The 15,691-nt window shown below is 38.1% G+C and overlaps 1 pseudogene; it reads left to right on the forward strand.

Moving 5' to 3' along the window:
• The first annotated feature begins 270 nt into the window (after positions 1 to 270).
• LOC120184762 lies at positions 271 to 15,003 on the forward strand (annotated as a pseudogene).
• The last annotated feature ends 688 nt before the right edge of the window (positions 15,004 to 15,691 follow it).

Below are 15,691 nucleotides of genomic sequence, written 5' to 3' on the forward strand. Positions count from 1 at the left end.
TCGAAGCTCACATCTTGACTCCGTACTTCGGTCTTCTCCCACACCTCTTTCGATACTTTAGACTCTCTCAGTATGTGTTCAATCGATTCGATAACTAACTCCCTGGCAATGTTTACACTGGTTCTCTTGAGTCATCTTCTTTTTGAACCGTATTTCGTTCGTGTTTAGTCTATTCAGAATAGTGAGCTAGATAAACACTCTTATTCTTTCAGCAATATTAACTTTCCAATCTCAACTAAAAACTGGACTCCACATTTAACTTTAAAGGACTCTTGAACGGCAACTTTTAGTTATGGTGAGTAGCTCATGTAGAAGTAATTTTTCTTGATGACCGGCTCATATCTTTATGTTTATTTGTAGTCATGTTGATCTTTTCTGTTATGGATTTTTGAATTGAATTTTGATGTGCGATTTTGCGTTTGCGGATAGTTTCTCATGATTCTTGGCTCTGATTTGTGATTATCGATGGTCTTTTAATAGCTTAATTTCATTTTTGTTGTTTGTTGTCGATGTAATCAATTTGTTCGTATCTATTTTTTGATCGAGATTTTAATATTTTCCATGTATGATTCTTATATAATATAAAGTGAAAAGTTTTTATGTTATAGAAAAATGTTCAAATTATATATTTAGTTTATTATGACAATTGTAAACTCTTATGGTAAATTTTAGATATTTTAACCTTTTAATAATCTAGTTGTTTCTATTAAAAAATAAGTGAGATATTTCAAATAATATTTTGAAAAAACATATTTATAATTTTCAAAAAATAATATATTTATTACCTAACATAAAAGAATTTTAATTGTGGTTTCAGTTATATTTTCATTTATATTTCGTTTATTGTAAATACGAGTATAATGAATACAATTATAATAATTACGAATATTACAATCACACAATAATAATTTTGGAAAATATCATTACTATTATATAGCAGACAATATTATTATAGTGGATTATTATTTTTTTTATTAATTTATGCAAGTATAAGGTAATATATATTTAAATACGACTATTTGATGTTAAACACTCACACCTTTAACATTATTCGAACTCAGAATCTTAAAGAATAACAATAATTTTTTTATTATAGAATTCATTTGATTCGTATTAGTGGATGACTACATATAATTAACATAGGATATAGTTTACCCTTAAAGTATATAACTCCTGTTTTTTTATTTCTCTCACATAAAACACTGGTAAAATTCGCAGATTTATACATTAAGCCCTAAATCAAACCCGAAAAAGGGAAAAGTAACAAACAATCACGAGCGGCCACTATGGATGACGCCGAGGGAGGTCTCAGCTTCGATTTCGAAGGCGGTCTTGATGTGGGTCCCGCCGCCCCGACCGCCTCCATGCCTGTCGTCAATTCCGATCCCTCTGCAGCCGACAACAACAACAACCCCGTCGCCCAAGGCGTTGCCCCTGCTTTGACGAATGACTCCCCCGCCGTTTCAGGTGGCGGAGCTGGGCGAAGGAGCTTTCGACAGACTGTATGCCGCCACTGGCTCCGCAGCCTTTGCATGAAGGGTGATGCCTGCGGTTTCCTTCACCAGTACGACAAGTCCCGTATGCCGGTCTGCCGGTTTTTTAGGCTCTTTGGTGAGTGCAGGGAACAAGATTGTGTCTATAAACACACCAACGAGGACATCAAGGAGTGTAACATGTATGTTTTTCGGGGCTTATGCTTGCGTTATTATTGTTTCCTCTTACATCGGTTCAATTTCTTGCACTAGTTTTTATAGGATTTGGGTCATGAAAGAAGATTTAGAGAATGGCTAGAACAAAACAAAGTGCTATTTTCTATTAAACGTGCCTTATAAGATGAGCCATAGTGTTCTATCATTTTATTTCAAGTGAATTTAGTTAATAGCTTATATAAACTATGCTTTACCTAGGGAAAGCTAAATGAAACGGATGGTTATTTTGTTTTTGAAGTCATTGGACCCCCATTTTTTGTTTTATTGTAATTGCCAAATAGCTTGCTTTTGATGCATCTCAAAACAGAAACCATGGAACTTCTTGAATATTTAGCAGTAATTATGTTTACTGAATTTCATGATTGCAGGTACAAGCTAGGTTTTTGTCCCAATGGTCCTGACTGCCGATATAGGCATGCAAAGCTCCCTGGACCTCCACCATCTGTGGAAGAAGTCCTACAAAATTCAGCAATTGACTTCTTACAATTATAACAACAAATTTTTTCAACAACGGAATGCCGGCTTTTCCCAACAGACTGAAAAATCTCAGATTCCAAAAGGACAAAACAATGTAAACCAAGGAGCAATTGTAAAACCTTCAACAACAGAGTCTGCTAATGTGCAGCAGCAATTTCAACAGCCTCAACAACAGGTCAGCCAGACGCAGATACAAAATGTCCCCAATAGTCAGTCTAACCAGGCGAACAGAAGTGCTATACCTTTGCCTCAAGGAATATCTAGGTGTCCTGGGGTCTTAACCAGGTTCTGTAAATCAGTAATTGTATTTGTTTGGACAGAATTGTGACGAGTCCTTAATTGAACAATAATTGTCCAACAGAATTCACACATCATCTATCAGATGTAATTAGTTTCGTAAGAACCTAAAATAGTTAGTTGCTCTTTTTTCTACATCATTATTCTGTGTCGTTCAAATCTTATATTTTGAATGATTAACTATTCTTTTCTGTGTTGTTATACTCCTTCAAGCTCTTGTATTTTTTATTTTATTTTGCAGGGGTCTAAAAATGTGTAAACCTTTTACTTAGATTTAAGACCCAAGAGTTGAATAAATTAACCTTTATTCTCCTATTTTCTCATGTCTACAGAAGTAATGAAGTTGTTGTAATTTAACTTTTGCAGCTTTGGATACAACACATATTTTTTTTTGTAGTGGAAAGGTTTATTCTTTTATGAATACAAGGGCGAGAAAGAAAAATAATCTCTCCATTTGTTTTTGCTTTTTGAAAATATATATATATTGAAGCATTTTTCTACACCTGGACCATCTTGTTTACTAGAATGTGATGTATTCTGGTGCTGGTGTGTTTTCTCTTCCCCTTTTTTAGAAATCTGAAAAAAGGTCACTTTTCTGTTTCATGCTAATTTTGCCACATTTCACTTAAGTTACAGCTTCATGTAATGGTGTGGTTCAATGAGAGAAGGGACAGATTAGAATATGATAGAAATAAGAAAGTGATTTCATGAACAACAGGGAATAAATTTCTGATTTTAATTTTTTGTAGTTAAATCTAGAGTTGAGAATCAGTACAAGAAGATGTTATAGTTTTAGCCTTCATGGCAAGGTGATTAAGGTGTTCATTCCGTTTGTTAATAGGAGACCTAACTACAAGGACAAGACTTTCGCTTTTGTGCACTTTGCAAACAAGGAGGATTTGCTTAATGCTAAGATTAAGATGAATAATGTATTGGTTGATGGGAGGAGAATTATGGTGTTGACGGCGAAGTATCAGAGGAGTAGTTTTCCGAGGAACTTGAATCGTAATAGTGTCGCAGAGCCTGCTGATGTAGTTTTGGAGGTTTCGAAAAGGAAAAGAGTTTCCTACCATGCAGTGGATGTGGATAAAAAGGAGTTGCTGAACAAGTTTCATGATGGTAGATCATATAAAGATACGGTAATGGGAGTGAAAAGGGTTGAGGGTTAACAAGTCAGCAGCTTTGGAGATAAAAGGGAGGAGGAGAAGCATTTGGAAGTCTTTATTCCAATGGAGGAAAGGTTGTGGCTGAGATCGTCATTAACAGGTATTTGCAAAGCGATTTTTGAAGTTGATTTCGTGCAGAGAGCATTAAGAAATGAAGGATTTAATGTCAAGATAGTAAGGTGGGGATATGCGAAGAACGCATGTTTGATAGTATTCCAGTCAATGGAGGAGAAAGATGCAGCGGTTGAAGATAAGTGGGAGGCACTGTCCTTCAGGTTTGAAAGGATGGAGCCTGTTATGGAAGAGAAATGTGTTCCTTTACCTTTCTGTGCAGTATTCATGTTCGGTGTTCCATTAAACTGCTGGTCAGTTTCATTATTTTCTGGTTTGGCTTCGAGATGAGGAAGGTTAGTGAAGATTCAGGAGCAGACAGCTCAAAGAGTGGATTGTAAGGTGGCTCATATGTTGTTAAGGGTTGAGAGCCCGTTTGATATCCCCTCCCATGTTACCATTAATACTTATGGAAGGCCTTTTATTATTAAGATTAAGGTAGAAGGCAGTGAAGATTTCTTTCCTGAGTTAGAAGATGGGGTTGATGAAGATGGTTCTGTGGAAGGAATAGTTGATCCTTGGGGGGAGAACTCGTCGGAAGGGAACCTAGGGGAGGAGTGAGGTGGGTTGCAAGGGCAGTTGGATATCCAGACGATGTCAGACCCTCTGAATAGGGTAGAAGCATGGGTTCGGGGTGCTTCTCAAGGGGAGACACGATTAACGATGGAAATTTGAAAGAAAATAGAGAAGGTAATAATATTTTAGATGTTGACTTTTGTGCTGAAGGGACAATACTAGGTGAGGTTCACTGTCAACAGAAAGTGTCATGAGTTTTTTCTGAAGGGAGACAAAAGGAGATCAGCTTGGAAGATATTACCTTGGGGCAAGATAAAGTTGTACAAGATGATGGGCTCAATTATAGTTTGGGAAGGTTAGAGGCGAATGAGCCTGAGCAGGGAAGTCCAGCAGCAAATAGAAATGGTAATATGTCTGCAGATTCAAAAATTGTTACACAAGCCGAACCCGATCTGCAAGATGAGTCTGTTACACCGGTCCAACGACGACCGTCTGGGAGGAGTGCGTCAGTGAGCAATGTTGAGAGGTTTTTATAAAAAGGTTTATGCTAGGAGGTGGGATGTTAAAAGTTGTGCTAAGAGTTCGGATTTTGTTTCAGAAAATGAGAAACAGGGGGTGGCAGAAGCATTGGAATGTTAGAATGTGTCCAAACTGTTGGGGGTTAAGTTTAAAGGAGAAGAGAAGGAATTCTTGACCAAAGTGGTTCCTCTGGTAAAGGGCAGAGAGATTTGAAGGTTGGTAGCAGGAATATGAGATATGGTTATGACACAATTTTTATGGTAAAGTGGTCCATTATGTGCTGGAATGTAAGGGGTTTGGGTAGGAAAGTGAAAGCGCGAGTTATTAGGAGATTTGTAGAAGAGAAAAAGCCTACAATGGTATTTTTACAAGAATCTAAATTGGAAGCTGTCAGTCCTTTGTTAGTAAGGAAAACGGGAGGCAAAATTCTTACTGGTTCGATATCAATTCCTGCTGTAGGTGCTAGTGGTGGTTTAATAATGTTGTGGAATCAGAAGGTATTTGTGGTTAAGGAAGAGATTATTCATAGCAGTTTTGTGGCATTAAAGGGGTTGTTGGATAGATTTCCAGGTATTTGCTGCTTCATAAATGTCTATGGTCCGAGTGTGGATGCTGAGAAGGAGATGTTTTTTAGGGAATTAGTATCCTTTCTGGAACAGGTTGACTGTCCAGTGTGTTTAGGTGGAGATTTCAATGCTGTGTCTCAGGAAGAGAAACTTGGAGGTGAAGTGAATCGGGTAACAGTGAACATTTTCAGAGATTTTGTTAGTAAGGCGAATTTAATTGATTTGCCTTTATTTGGAGGTCAGTTTACGTGGTGTAATAATAGAGATGCTCCCACTTTTGAGAGGTTGGATAGGTTTTTTGGTCAGAGTTTTTTTCTCTTTTTCCCAAGATTAGCCAAATTTTGCAGCCAAGGTTCGTTTCTGATCACAATATTATTTGTTGGAGATAGGGAATGTAATTGGGGTCCCAAACCTTTTCGATTGTTTAATTATGTGTTGGAGGAAGATGGGTTTAGTGAGAGGATAAAGAAGGAGTTGCTTCAATTTGAAAAAGAGGATAATTCGTCGTCTATTGCCAAAGTTCTTAACCGGTGAAGGAAGTGGCAAAGAAATGGTCTAGGAGGGGTTATTTACAGCTGCCAGGTAAAATCAGTACATTGGAGAAAAAATTCAGGACATGGAATTGGATTTGCAACAAGGGCTTTCCAGGGCAACAATGAAATCCATAGTTGAAGCAAAGAATGAATTGTGGGAGCTACAAAAGTAAGAGGAGTCGATATGGTTGCAAAAGTCTAGATTGAAATGGAGCCTGGAAGGAGATAGGAATACTAGATTTTTCCATCATAGTGCAACAGTGAGAGGGAGAATGAATTGTATTAAATCCCTCAAGGTGGATAATGAAGTCACTGAAGATCCTAGTTTAATTAAAGCTTCAGTGATGGAGTTTTTCAAGGGGTTGTTCAATCAAAAGAACACTCTAGAGGTTGAGGATTTGAGTCTAGATTTTCTTAAACTTTCGTAAGGGCAGTGTGCAGCATTGGAGAGTTCATTTCTGAAGAGGAAGTTTGGGATTTTATTGCTCATTCGAACTCCAACAAAGCTCTGGGTCCGGATGGTTTGAATTTAGGATTCTTTAAAAGTTCTGGAATATTTTGAAAGATGATGTGATGCTGTTTTTTAAGGAGTTTTATGTGGGAAAGGAGTGGGATTCGGAGGTGAACCATTCTTTCATTTCCCTCATTCCTAAGAAGGCAAATCCGGAGGGGTTGGAAGATTTAGGCCAATTAGCCTAGTTGGAGGGTTATATAAATTCTTTCAAAAGTCTTAGCTAGACGTTTGAGTTTGTGCATTAACGAGATGAGTCCGTCACAATTCGCGTTCATTCCGGGAAGAAATATATTGGACTGCTCGTTTATTGCAAACGAAAGTATTGACTTTTGAAGGAAGAAAGGATGAAGGGAGTAGTCTAAAAGGTGGATTTTAAGAGAGCCTATGATTCGGTTGATTGGTCATTTTGATGAATATAATGAGCAAAATAGGGTTTTGTGATAAGTGGCGGTCTTGGATGTATAAGTGTATGTCATCAGCTTCCATTTCGATCTTAGTTAATGGATCACCTACGGAGAAATATCATACGACTAGGGGACTAAGACAGGGTTGCTCGCTTTTGCCTCTGTTGTTTAATTTGGTTGCTGAGTTGTTGCATTTGCTGCTTACTAAAGCAGTGGATATGGGACTGTTTCGGGTTTTGATTTAGGTGCTCATGATCGGCCTTTCAAGTTATCGCATTTGCAATTTGCGGATGATCTTATAGCTTTAGTAAAGGTTCTACTCGATTTGAGAAATGTTAGAAGGGTGTTATTAATATATGAGCTATTGGTGGGGTTGAAGATAAACCTAGCCAAGAGCAGGATTTATGGTATTAATGTTGAGGATAGGAGTTAGTTTCTTGGGCTAATGATATCAGCTGTTTGGTAGGCCATTTTCCAGCAGAATATTTAGGTTTACCTTTGGGGTATAAGAGGAATTCGGCTGCTATGTGGGAGCCAATAGTGGCGAGATTTCATGCTAAGTGAGTAGTTGGATGGCTAATTCCTTGTCGTTAGCAGGAAGGGTGGTGATGGTAAAATCGGTTTGTTCTCTCCCAGTTTATTTCCTTTCTATGTTCAGAATTTTAGTTCCTGTGCTACAAAAACTCAACTCTATCATGGCTTCATTTCTTTGGGGGGGGGGGTTCGGCAGATAGCAAAAAAATCCATTGGGTTAATTGGAAGTCGGTCAGCAAACCAAAAAGATTGGGAGGTCTAGGGATCCCAAATTTATCATTATTGAATAGAGCTTTATTGGGGAATGGGTATGGAAGTTTGCGTCAGAAAAGAAGTCGTGGTGGAAGAAGGTGGTGTGTGCAGTTTATAACTTGGATTCGAATTCCATAAGTTGGGAATTCGTGCTCAGCCCGTGCTTCGTGGATTTGGAAAGGGTTGTCAACAATTTCTTACCAATGGTGGTTTTGGGGATTGTCTTAGGAGGAACATGCGATTGAAGACGGGGAATGGGAACTCTGTGGAATTTTGGAATGACGTTTGGTTGGGAGAAGTACCCTTGAAAGTTTTGTTCCCTCGACTTTATGTTCTGTCTAGTAATAAATCGGACAAAGTGATGGAGTTTAGGGTGAATAATGCCTCTGGTTGGGTGTGGGACATCCAAATGAGAAGAAATTTGGCCGATTGGGAAATTGAATAGTGGCTTCAGTTGATTTCTATGCTGAATAATATCTCTATATCTCCTGTCGATGATGATTGTTGGATCTGGACAAGGAATAGTGAGGGCTGTTTTACAGCTAAATCTTGTATCAATACTTTCTTGATCAGGTTGGTACTGAGCAGAATCATGAGACTTGGGAGAGGTATATTTGGTTAGGATTGCACCTCCACGGATTGAAACGTTTGTTTGGAAGTTAGCTCATCAGAGAGTGTCGGTTAAAGAGGAATTATTGAAGCGAGATGTGGCAGAGATTGATGATCCATTATGTTCATTGTGTGGTAGGGAGGTGGAATCAGTTTCACATTTATTTATGCATTGTGAGGTTGTATGGGGTCTATGGTTTACTTTTTTGAAAATTTGGAATGTGTCTTTGGTGATTCCAAAGCACATCATTGACTTTATCATTTTGTGGGATGATTTAATGCCTAACTCTTTGATATGAAAGTTTATTCCAAGGGCGGTGATGTGGTCAGTGTGGAAGTGCAGAAATGAGGTTACTTTTCAGAAAGGGAAGCTGGATGTAGTCAGACTGTCATTCATTGTTCGATTTAGGATAGCCTCATGGTTTGTTGCAAGGTTTAATGATGTTCTAATCCCTTTAGACTCCTTAGTAGGTGACTTGAAACTTGCTGATCGATGGGAAGTCGGAGAAAGGTTCGTACTCGACCAACCGTTGGATTCTTCCACCGGATGGTTTTTAAAGTTAAATGTTGATGGAGATGGTTTTTGGATGGTTAAAGGAGGTATTGGGGGTCTGATTCAGGACAGTAGTGGTGTGTTGCTTCAGTGGTTCTCTGAAAGTGTTGGGGGTGGCCTCCTATCATGGTAGAGTTATTGGCGATTAAGAGGGGGCTTTGTCTTTTGGATGACTTAGGTGTCGGTCCTAATCAGAGGTTTATTCTAGAATCCGATTCAAATATTGCCCTGAAGTGGATCAAGAATCTGGGTTTATGCACTCCCTTGTTTCATTCCTTGGTAAAAAACATAGTCTCGCATATGGCATGAAAGGATATTATTATTAGGCACATTTTGAGGGCGGCGAACTGGGAAGCTGACAAATTAGCTAAAGATGGGATAGGGTGATTTGTTGATTTATGTTGGTTGTGTTGAAGTGTAGGAAATGGTATTTCCTATGTTGTAAGGTGTTTTGTGTTAAGTCTTATGTCATTTCTGTTGGAGGTTTAGCAGTCTGTTTCGGGTCTGCCTATGTATTAATGCTCTACTATAAAATTTTAGGCACTTTTTCTCCTTCCTAGGTCCTTCATGTTACTGATATAACATGGAGGGTTTCAAGGGGGTTTTTAATTAGGCCTAAACTTCTATAAAAAAAATGTTTAAAACAAACAATCCCCTTACAAAAACAAACCGAAACCCACCAAACAACACATCTTTCACTCAATTAAACAACATTCTAATCCAACCAACAATAACTACCCAATACAGCCTTAGCTAAGCTATCAGCTTCTATATTATTGTTCTGTCAACCCATCTGATAGCACCTCCAATACTCTTATCATGACAACAATATCTTTCACTAGATGAAGAAAACACCAGGACAACTATCTAAATTCTTAACCCAATCCACAACAAGTTGCTATCAGATTCAACAACCAATCGATTCTTAAACCTCTGAAGAATAGGCTCAAAGATAAGTACACCCCTCTTAATGGCAATAAGCTCCAGCAAAGTTGGAGGGTCTGGATCTGCAGATTCTTGAAAGAACCATCATCTCTTAGTAAACCACCTACACCACTCTTCGCCAATCATTGCAAACTGTTGCATCTACATCAATTTTAGATAACCCCTTTGGAGGAGGAATCCAAGACACAATTTTAGTAGCCGAATTTCTGGAAGAACAGCAAAAATCTGCAATAGATGGATCACTAATCAGGGTGTCTTTAGTAATAGATACCCGTTGAACTTAGCTAAGAACCAAGAAGCAAGCCTTAGCCTAGCCATGAAAATAACTCAATCTGATCCAAGGACCTTCCTTCAAAAACCACAGCATTTCTGAATTTACAAAAGGTCCAAAGCATGCACCCGGAATTAAGGACCAAACAGAAGAAGAAGGCATCATATCATTCCAAGCAAGTAAAAATCCTTGAGCATTTACATGAAGAATTGAACTAATTTTCCAAAAATTCAAAAATATTCCATAGGGACCATGCCAGCGTGCAAGAGAAAAATAGGTGAGAGACAGATTCAATCTCTGTTTTACACAAAGGACAAGAAACATCAACAATCCCGAAACCCCTCTTTTTTGTAGCTCAAACTTAACTGCCAATTTGTGATGGGCTACTTGCCACATAAAGTTTCTATTTTAGGAGACACCAACCCCCTCCAAATACATTTCACCCAAAAATTGTCTCCTACCGATTCAAGAAAACAAGTCTTCATACAAGAGTTAACAAAAAAATGCCTTCCCCATTCCCTCTCCAAATCAGACCATCTCTTGACTGAAGTATGAATGATGGCAAGAAAATTTGAAAACTGTTCTAGCTCCCAATCACATAGGTTTCTTCTCAATTGAACATACAAAGACCACCCCGATGAATTGAACTCACCAAATTCATTTAATATCCCAAACTGATTCAAAGAAAGAGCAAATATTCTCGGAAAAGCAGTCTTCAAAGGGATGATCTAGAGCCCAAATATCAAACCAAAACCTTATCTCTCCCTATTACCCACTTTGACTTGGAACATGCTACGAACCTTAGCACCAAACTCATCTTTAAAATGATTATTAAACCACCGATTTCCAAATCCAAGAAGCATTTGTTGGTAATATGTTAGAGAAAAAATCAAATTAGTGTTCTGATTATAATTGGAACAAATCATCTTCTTCCAAATTGATTCGCTATCATTTGCAAAACTTCCAAAACCATTTCTCTATAAGCCCTATTCATAAAATTAAGATTCAGCACACCCAGACCACTACAACTTCTTGATTTACACAACTGTTGACCAGTTAACCCAGTGTATTTTCTTAGATTCTGCCCTCCTCCCCACAAAAAATTGGCCATGATGGATTGCAACTTAGAATTCACTGCTGCTGGAATTATAATTGGAACAAATCATCTTCTTCCAATTGATTCGCTATCATTTGCAAAACTTCCAAAACCATTTCTCTAATAAGGCCCTATTCATAAAATTAAGATTCAGCACACCCAGACCACTACAACTTCTTGATTTACACACTGTTGACCAGTTAACCCAGTGTATTTTCTTAGATTCTGCCCCTCCTCCCCACAAAAAATTGGCCATGATGGATTGCAACTTAGAATTCACTGCTGCTGGAATTTTAAACATAGACAAATAATATGTAGGTAGAGAGCATAATACTGATTTCAATAAAACCAGTCTCCCTGCCAAAGAAAGAGTTTTTGCCTTCCAACCCGAAAGTTTCTTGAAAATTTTCAGCACAACCGGATCCCACAGAGCTGACGAGTTCCTATTTGCTCCAAGCGGCAGCCCTAAATAATCAGAAGGGAAAGTACCAACTGCACACCCAAGGTCCCCCGCCCACTCCTTGACCTCTTCATCAGTAATATTAATGCCAAATAATTTACTTTTGCTGAGATTAAGCTGAAGACCGGACATAATTTCAAAACCCGTAGAACTCTCTTAACGTTTAATATATCCGTCTTAGATGAATTACAAAAATTATAAGGTCGTCTGCAAATTGCAGATGGAATAGCATGTAAGAACCTTTTTCTTTGCCTACAACCAAACCATTGAACAACCCCGAAGAAACCGCCTTGATAAGCAATAGATTAAGGAGCTCTCCTATAAAATTAAACAATAATGGGGAAGCGAACAGCCCGTCTAAGTCCTCTTGACATTGAAAGTCCTCTTGACAAGTCGTAACTTTTAATCCTGTTTCTAAATGAATTAAAATGCTCAGTTGTCAGCAATAAGATGCTAAAGGTTTAATCTATGCTTGAGTTTAGCTAAACTTCCTTAAGTAGTGATTGTATTGGCTTTGAATTGAATGGTAGAGAACTAGTATGCCTAAAAATGTTTAAGTTTAAATTCAGCTTTATAATTGACAATCATTACAGTAATAAGCATCTGGAATTATATTATAATACTTTTTACTTTGATTTAGTGATTAATTACTATTGTTAGCATTCATCTTGGTCTATGGCAGCCTTCTGTTTATAAGTTATAACCTCTACACGGTTCTATTTGCTTTCTTATTTTTCCTGAATTTGACATTATTCTCTGTGTTGAATTATGTGTCATTTTTATGAGTAACTTTGTTATGATTGGTTTTTAAATATGGTTTCTTAGGTATTTTATTGTTAAAAGTTGCAACTGCGAAAATCTGGAACTATCTGTCCAACAAGGAGTATGGGCAACTCAAAGAAGCAACGAGGCTAAACTGAATGAAGCTTTTGATTCTGCTGAAAATGTTTTTTGATATTCTCTGTTAACCGTACTCGGCATTTCCAGGTATTTCAGAAACTTATATCCCCAGTCCAGTCCTCTATCTATTCAATATGAGAATCGGTACCTGTGTGATTCTGAAATAACTTGTTATTCATATCTGACAATGTTTAGCTTTTATATCCAGTAAGTCCTCAGTTACGTCTTATGATAATATTAGTACAAAATTTTGCCTTTTTGTCTCTTTTGATGTTTTACTATTACTCTGTCTTGGCTTATCAGGGTTGTGCTAAGATGACATCCAAAATTGGTGGATCTATTGGTGGAGGGAACTGGAAGTATGCTCATGGAACTGCCCATTATGGACGGAATTTCTCAGTAAAATGGTTAAAGGTGCATTTCTTCTCCCCTCTCCCTTCTTCCTTTGCTTTTGGAACAAAATTCTCCACGTAGCAGATTTAAGGAACTAAAAAGGTTAAAGATATTCTTAGATAGTGCTTATTTTGATGATTTCTGTTTATTAAATCTAATTTTTCTACATTTTTAGTCGCTGATTGGTTTAATGCTCCCCATTAGATGGATTATTTTGAATTTTTGCGGCATGCATAAGATTGTTCTGTACAAAGTTACAAGCTTCTGGTTACTCACTGCTATTCTTGATGTGCAGTTATGCGAGCTTTCCTTCCACAAAACTCGTCATTTGAGGAACCCCTACAATGAGAACCTACCAGTAAAAGTATAGTTTCTAGCCTTTTAAAGTTAAAGTCTTCACATTGCACGAGGATAATTTTACCTGGCGAATAATTTTGTCAATTAACTAGGCTAATGATATGGTTTCTTTGAATTATGTATCTGCTTTTACAATGTATCTTTATCTGCAGTAGTAGTTTCTACAGTAAGCAATACTCAAACGCGCTGAGCTACTGTATTTTTGGTTGATCATAGTTTAAACTTATTGGTCTACTTTGTGTGCTGGCAGATAAGTAGAGATTGTCAGGAGTTAGAGCCTTCTGTTGGTGAGCAGCTAGCCTCCATGCTTTATCTTGAACCAGATAGTGAGCTTATGGTATGCTCATTCTATTTTATTTTTCTAATTTCTGAGTTTGAACATGAATAGAGATTTAATTATTAGAATAAGTGTGGTAAAAGTAATGGTTCAAAACAAAAAAGGTCCAGTGGAAGTGAAAAAAAAAGACCAAGAGGGAAGCAAATTTTGTGTTCTACTGCTTGGTGCTAATTAGTAGATTTTTCATTTATATACCCATGTATTATATAAATATCTATTTGAGACAGAGGTTAATAGCCTCCTAATGAATCATAATATGCAAGTGGCGTTAGTGTTAAAGTTGTGTACGGGTGTTTGTAGAGAGTAACTGGTGCAAGATTAGACTCATGAGTTGATTGGCGAGCAATCTATTTTGTGTACTTCGTTTTCCGTTGGAAGGTTGTTTAGACAAAGAGATGGACAAATATTGGATGTCCACAACGAATGAATATGCATGTTTGTATTAATTTTTTTAAAATTCCCATGGATACAGGCTACTTCGCTTGCGGCAGAATCAAAACGTGAAGAAGAGAAAGCAAAGGGAGTCAATTCAGATATTGGAGGAGAGAACCCAGACATCGTTCCATTTGAGGACAATGAAGAAGAGGAGAAGATGAAAGTGAGGAGGAAGATGAAAGCTTAGGTGCCGTAGATCAAGGCAGAGGAAGAGGCAGAGGAATGATGTGGCCCCCTCACATGCCACTTGGTCGTGGTGCCAGACCCATGCCCGGGATGCGTGGTTTTCCACCTATGATGATGGGTGGTGATGGCTTTTCTTATAGACCAGTTGCACCTGATGGTTTTGGGATGCCGGATCTCTTTGGTGCTCCCCGTCCATTTTCCCCATATGGACCAAGGTTTTCTGGAGATTTTAGGGGTTCCGCATCTGGCATGATGTTTCCAGGGCGACCTCCACAACCTGGGTCAATGTTTCCAGGTGGTGGACTTGGGATGATGATGGGGCCAGGGCATGCTCCATTTATTGGGGGTATGGGGCCTACAGGTGCAAATCCTCCTCGAGGTGGCCGACTTGTTGGCATGCACCTACGTTTTCTGGACTTCCGGCACCTTCCTCACAGAATTCTGGTCGGGGTATTAAAAGAGATCAGCGGACCAACCAATGATAGGTATAGTGCAGGATCGGAGCAGGGTAGGGGACAGGACATGACCGGTCCAGGGGGTGCGTTGGATGACGAGACTCAGTATCAGCAAGAAGTACAAAAGGCAGATTCGCTTGCTGCCGGAAACAGCTTCAGAAATGATGACAGCGAAAGTGAGGATGAAGCACCCAGGAGGTCAAGGCATGGAAAGGGACGAAGAAACGAAAGAAGCTTAGAAGATGTCGCCTCTGATTCCGATCACCCGATGTGAATGGCTCGGAAGTTGTTAGAATGATTTCCATTAGTCAATAGCTGCGCGCAGCCACATTCTCTTAACAGTGTTACTTGTGGAACACACTTGTAAGCAACCGAGTTTACATATCTTAGGTCTTCTCCATCTTCAATTTTGTAGAGCTGGAGGAAATCTAAGTTTTAGATCGTCTTTATTTTTATTAGAATACTATAAATTAGCTCAATATTTTTATTAAACTATTCACCTCAGTTATTATTTGTTTTAACTGCATCACCATGAAGACTAAAAACAGTCAGACTAACAGTGAATTTAACTGCACCAAAGTTCACCGTAATGCCCATATGAATCAGGAAAGAACTCTTTGAAGAGTTTCTTGTGCACAGTAACCATACTGCGACTTGACCTCAATGGTTAATGGTTAGAATTGATTTTTTAGAGGTTTGGTCTAACAAAGTAAGACGTAAAATTTTATATTAGAAGACGAATTTATAAAATTATTAAAAAAAATAATTTTTAAAAATTTAAGAAAATGAAAACAGATTTTTAACAGAAAATATTAAAAAAAATCTAAATTATATAAAAATTTAAAAATTTTAGGTGTGGCACCCGCCCCTCAAGTCCATTCTAAATTAACTGATTCTAGATTCAAGCAGAAATATTTGTCAAATGTACACGCGCCGGTTTCAACGTAATATTCCAAGAACGTGGGGATAATGGAAAGAAAGCGGTCTGCTCGAATACCCACAAGCATTTTGTACTCGCTACGTTTTGGACGCCACGTGTCCAACATTTTTAACTCGTAGAAGAGGAAAGGGGTAAACTTGACAATTAGTCAGTCCA

Source organism: Hibiscus syriacus, unplaced genomic scaffold (genome assembly GCF_006381635.1).
Source record: "Hibiscus syriacus cultivar Baekdansim isolate YM2019G1 unplaced genomic scaffold, ASM638163v2 tig00112928_pilon, whole genome shotgun sequence".
Taxonomy (NCBI): domain Eukaryota; kingdom Viridiplantae; phylum Streptophyta; class Magnoliopsida; order Malvales; family Malvaceae; genus Hibiscus; species Hibiscus syriacus.